Source organism: Terrapene carolina, unplaced genomic scaffold, assembly GCF_002925995.2.
Source record: "Terrapene carolina triunguis isolate 2854851 unplaced genomic scaffold, T_m_triunguis-2.0 Scaffold96, whole genome shotgun sequence".
NCBI classification, from domain to species: domain Eukaryota; kingdom Metazoa; phylum Chordata; order Testudines; family Emydidae; genus Terrapene; species Terrapene triunguis.
The window spans coordinates 38,885,794-38,891,883 of record NW_020664447.1 but is presented as its reverse complement, the minus strand read 5'-3'; positions in this window follow the sequence as shown (position 1 = coordinate 38,891,883).

Genomic DNA, 6,090 nt, shown 5'->3' with positions numbered 1-6,090 from the left:
TGGTGGCTTGACTCCATTTCAGTGACGGGTGCCTGAAGTGTGAAATCCAGGAAAGATCAGTAAATTGGTAGCATTGGAAAAAACATGCTAGAATAACTTCCTCCAGCAGTCCTAGAGCTAGCAGTAATACATCTCCCATGTTTGATGCTTGAGTGCACAGGATGCAGTTATTCCAGCTGCAAACTACATACTGCTCCATAATTTGCTTGTTTACATTCGTGTCAGGTTTGGGTTTGTTTTTTTTAACTCTTCCATTTTGGCAAATAAGCACATGGAAATAAACACGTGTTCTTTTATCCAGAAATTACATCTCTTTGAAGGAGTTTGATCTTGTTTACTTGATGAACCAGCACAGCTTTGCCTGTAGCTGGTGGTGTCTTAGCTGTGATGCCTAATAAATATAATAATTCCTGTGGCTTAAAAAATAGTCTTTAGTTACTGTAGTTAGGTGTTTATATAGTGCTCATTGTCATTGCATTTAAGTGCCTGGATTCGTAACCAAAACAGGTGCATCACTAAAATTTTATACAGTCAGCGTCTTGCTGGCATGTTAACAAATAAATAAACGATGAGTAAACAAGGGTGCCTCACATAGTTAAACTTAAATTACTTTCCCCTGTGGCTTATATAGTAAATGTGTAGCTACTTAAACCTTTATTCCATGGCAAATGGCCAAGCTGTGTTAGAAGAAGGTTTATCTAATACATACCGTGTTTCCCCGAAAATAAGACAGTGTCTTATATTAATTTTTGCTCCCAAAGATGCGCTAGGTCTTATTTTCAGGGGAGGTCTTATTTTTCCTGGAGCTTCGGGGCCTTATATTCGGGGGTGGCCTTATTATCGGGGAGGTCTTATTTTCGGGGGATGCCTTATATTACAGCGAGAGGCAAAACTGGAAGTAGGTCTTATTTTCGGGGGATGTCTTACTTTCGGGGAAACAGGGTAGCTTAAACACGGCTCTCCAGCTCCAGTGTAGATGGGGTCTAAATGAGGGATGCTTCTAATCAAGGGCAGCAGTTAAAGAAGCACATGTGGTGTTTTGTTTAACTGTTGTTTTAGAGGGAGCAGAATTGCTATTGATCGCAAAACAAAGTGCTTACTTAAACACTGTGGCTTTTTAAACAATATAATCAAAGTCTGAGGGACATTTGTTAAAATTGGACCTACATTAGAATGGGTCCAGTGTCGGCCTTGAAAAGTAGACTGTGTAGCCCTGAAATGGTTAAACCATGCAGATTTTTCATTTCGCTAAGTTTGGACCATTACAAAGGGTCAGAGATCAAATTTTGAAGTCTCAAAATGGGACCCACTTCCTTTAAGAAAAGGAAGCAACTGGTTAAATCAACCATTCCCACTCTTTCCTCACCTAATTTGTGTATTTTTCCATACTTAGGCTGGTTACTAAGGCCAGGACTGTGCTTAAAAATGTTGTCAATCTAGTAATATTGGTTAATGACATTTTTATACCATCAACGCCCATGGTTTAGGAAGAGTTATACTGGCAAAAACATGCATTTGCTAGTAGGGCTTAGTTCATTCCGGAAACTGGTATAAGTTGTGTCCTCAGTAGGACAATTTATTGCCATAGCTATCCTAGCAAACCTAATGTAGACAAGACCTTGGAAGGAAATTTGAGGTAATGGATGAGTAAGAAGTTTGGCTTTGCAAGAGCCACTCAGGCAGTATAAACTTAAAGAAATACACCAAGGCTCTGTAAGCTTTCCAGACCATTTTACAATCATTTCAGAATATTAAACAGAGGATTTTTCTGTGAGAGGGGAAGTGGTGATGAGTTAGTGGGACTGGGCCGAAGTCACATTTTCTATTACAAAAGGTAAAGGGATAAAGAGGATTAAGAGTAAGACCATTTCACTAAAGCCTTATGCTGTAAAGCTAGGACAGGGATGTGAACAAAAATGGAGGATAAGATACAAGGTTCTATAAATTGTCCTTAAGCCAAACTATTGCTCATCATCACACACAACAGGGAGGCACTTTTTCTTTATAAAATAACATTTATTACTATTTATGAACACACTTCACAAAGTAACATTTAGAATTTAGGCCTAAATAACTTAATACACAGCAAGTTTAACACTTTGGTCATGCTACAAAATTACTTGTATATAAAAGATTACCAACAAACTAGGTGTTAAATCTGCTCTCCCACTTGGAGTTTGTTCTAGAAGTGGAGACTTCTCATGTCTGCATTGCAGCTGGGTGCATGCTTCCCAGTGCAACCTAGGCAGCAGTGCTACCTTAGCTCACGCTAGCATGCTAAAAATAGCAGTGTGGCTGTGCTGGCATGTTCAGCAGCTTGGGCTAGTCACGAGTACCCATCACGTAACCTGAGTGAGCCACACACAGATTGAGCACTGCTGGCTTTAAGTTCCCTTCTCACATTCTAGCAACAGTTTTCAGTGTAATTACTGAAATTACAGCCAAGCATTGGCTGCTTGGCGACTGACAATATGTGGGCAAGCGTGGAAACACCCATCCATTTACTGACACTCTGCTTTAATGTAGCAAATTTCTACAAGAAGGAAAAAAAGGGGGGAAGTGTGGGGAGAGACCACACTATGTTTGTGCGGGAGAGCAGGATTCCACATGGCTTGAGAATTTTACATGGGTGCTCCTTTCACCCATGATCAAATCACTAGGTGCTACGTATCATAACAGATGTGGTGAGACATGGAAGATCAGAGAGTAAGGAAATCCTTTCAATAACCTGCTCTGCTAGGCCCAGATCCTGAAAGGTACTTAGGCTCCTAACTGGTAGGCCCCACTCCTTACGGCTACATATCTGCCATACTTTCCACCAACATCCAGTGCATAATTTTTAAAGTGCAAATCTTCTTTTAAAAAAAATCAACCCCCTTCACTTTATTTTGCAAATGTAAAGTTTGATTTGTTCATAAGAGTAAGCATAATACATTAGGCAAGGCGAGACTTTAGCTGGGCTTTCCTGCCAACTGTTAGGGGAAAAAATCAGATTTTGGTAAAAAGCTTTTTCAGCTGACAGTAAAGGAAACCCATTTGGTGCGTTCCTTAGCAAATGCTCTCAAATAAGTCTGATATTTCAGTTCTTGTCTTATCAGAAAGGATGTTACTCCCCCTCCTGTCCCCACTGCACCTAAATTACCATTTCACATTTATTACAGGATAAATTTTGTGTTATAAAATGTACTTTAATGTCAATGAGATTGGCTGCCTAACCCCATCAACGGTGAATTTTCATTGTATTCACAAGCAGCAGCACAAAAAGGCCAGCACAATTCTACCAATTCCTTAATGGTTGTAAGAGCTGCTCTTGGACTTTGCTGTACAGATACTGTTAATATTTAAGACAGAGGTGGCAGGAATTGCACTTTGTTCTGTAACCATCACCCTGGATTATCCTGCAAATCTTTTCAGTATATCGCTGTTTTGTGCTAATCCCCTCTCCTGCACCTTTCTAGTCTGTTCTCAAATGTTGACGCTGACTTGGGAAATGCTGCCTGTGTACTTGCACACTACAACGACTCTACATGGAGGTAAATCAACCAGCAGGACTGTGGGTAGCATCGGAAAGTGTTTTTCATACCCGCCCTTCATCCACAAAAAAGGACGTTAAGAGGCTATAGCTAGTTTAATACCATGGGTGAATGCTTAACTAAAATGACAAAGCCAAATGGCTACTTCTGTGCCCACTGTTCTGAGGATGGCCATACTCACAGGCTACATGATAGCATATTCTTCTCAAATGTGTATTAGAGCTATTGTCAACTGTTTGGAGTTGCTTTTCCCCCCTCCTTAACCCCTTCCTTCCCACCCAGTGCCAGAGAATGCACTATTGGTAGAAGGAGAAGAAAAGCAGAGGGCAATAGCATTACATGAATATGCCAGAGGCAGCCTCAAAGCTCAGTGTGCCTGAGGGCATACTTCTCTGACAGAGTCACTTTTGCTAGCTGTGCTCTGGTCATGGCTCTGCAGCAAACAACCCAAACTGGAAGTGCTACGCAGCGCTCTAAAGGAATTACAGAAACTACAGTTAACCACCTCCTACTACTAGCACTGAAGCTACACATGTGCAAACAGCTTCAGAATGTGTTACTTTAAGAAACCTGGACACCAAGACTTTTGAAGGGAATTCATTTCAGCGACTAGGAGTGAATCAATTCTAAAGTAGGTCCCCACTGACTGATGCTTTCCTTAAGAGATTACTTTGAAAATCCTCCTCAACCCTCCATAGGAGTTTGTAAAATATGTGAAGAGGACTGTTGCTACTTGGCAATTCCATTTGCTAGCAGTATTTAGTCAGGTTTCATACTCACCCAGGCTTTGGCTTGCACCGAGAAATGCTAATATTTTAACTACAGTATTCAAGGGCACAAATCTAGCCTACTGTTCTTGTACACAAGAGTTGACGGCAGCAGAGGCTGAGTATATCATCAACGTAGGGTTTAAAAATAATGTGTAAAGCCACCTCCTGTCCAAAGAATTGTTAATTACTAACTCTCAATGAATTTAGTGCTGAAAGGGATCAAAATGACAAGCCTGGTAACAACAGTTAGCTGTCTACAAAGTTCCCAGCTTTACCCATCTCCCAACAGTATTGTCTATGGCCAGTACTGTCTTGTCCTGATCATCAGTAGAGACTGCAATCCTAGAAAATTACTTTTGAATGGCAAGTTGGCTATAAGATGACCAACAGGACCACTGAGAATAGAGTCAGACTGCATTCAAGGCAGCACAGCAGGCTGTCTGGAAAAGTTTTATCTTAGATGAAGAATGTCAAAGACAGAGGACTCTCTGCATCTGTTCATTAAAAAGGAAGAAAAGACCCTAAAATTAGATTTGAGTCTTACCTGCAATGACCGGGCAATTACTGGGCATATATGGCATACATATTCCTGTGGGAATGTACAGAGTAGCTATAAAGAAGTTAATAGCATTGAATTGCTTTGCCTGTAGTCTTCTACTTCACACTGGTCACTTAGAAATTGATTGTCAGAGCTGGAATTCTACCAGAGTTAGACTCGGGGAAAGTAATGGTACTGCCTACCATAACAGGAGCTGAATACTGCTGTTGCCTGGGGCCAACTGCATCACCACTTTCCTATCTTTGAGCATGGATTCCAAAAATCCAGCCACAGCTTCAGCTTTAGAAACACAAGACAAATTACGAGCGAGGTTCTGCTTCTCTCCCACACTCATTCTGCTCCTCATACAGCAATATGCTCATTGCTGCCATTTTAATCTGATTAAACTGAATTGGTACCAGGAATAGGAAAGTAAACCCAGAACTTTAGCAATCTGAGCTGATAAAAGGCCTGTTTAGGTCATTTTATGCATTTTCTAGGGGTCAGTGGTGCTTTCTCTAATCATCATTTCATGCATTTCATTTTAAAAGGATTTACTTGTCACATCTGGGGACTTCACTAAGATGTCATCATGTGGCAAAGCAGTTTAGCTCTTTATCAATATTTATTTTCCAATTCCTACTTCTAATCTCTTCTGTCCTTTCCCCAGCAGCTACCTAAACCTTTCATTCACCTGCCTACATCTGTGCTTTAGAAACAAATGAATACCCCCCAATCAAAGCTTATAAAAATACCCTCAAGTCCAGGTCTTTTGTACATTTGTTTGTTTCTGAACAGCTATCAACCTCCTTAGTTTAGTAGAATATTCCAGAGCTGTGAAGGACTACATTAATCAGTCAGCTAAAAAGAAAGTCATGCTCAGGCTAGTACCACAAGCCAGCTATTGGCTAGTAAAAGTCTATGTATTCAAATCTAAAGTGCCTAATTTCTTATAACAATGTAAAGAAAAAACCAATAAGTACTTAAATTCCACCAAAAACTATGCAAAGAGTTTCCATTGCTTCATTTAAAAACAAATATATCAAAAGGTAGTCGTGGCCTTCTCAGTAATGAAGTTTTGAGTTCCAGTGCAGTTCAAGATGATCAGTTATAGGTCCACTGCTAATGACAGGAGATCATTAGACCATTCACTGCCTTTTTTAACATGAGCCCATGACAACTACTGGGCCTACCAAGCTACAGATAACTGGCAGAGCTCTGAAGGGCAGAAAAGACAGCCTCACATGTT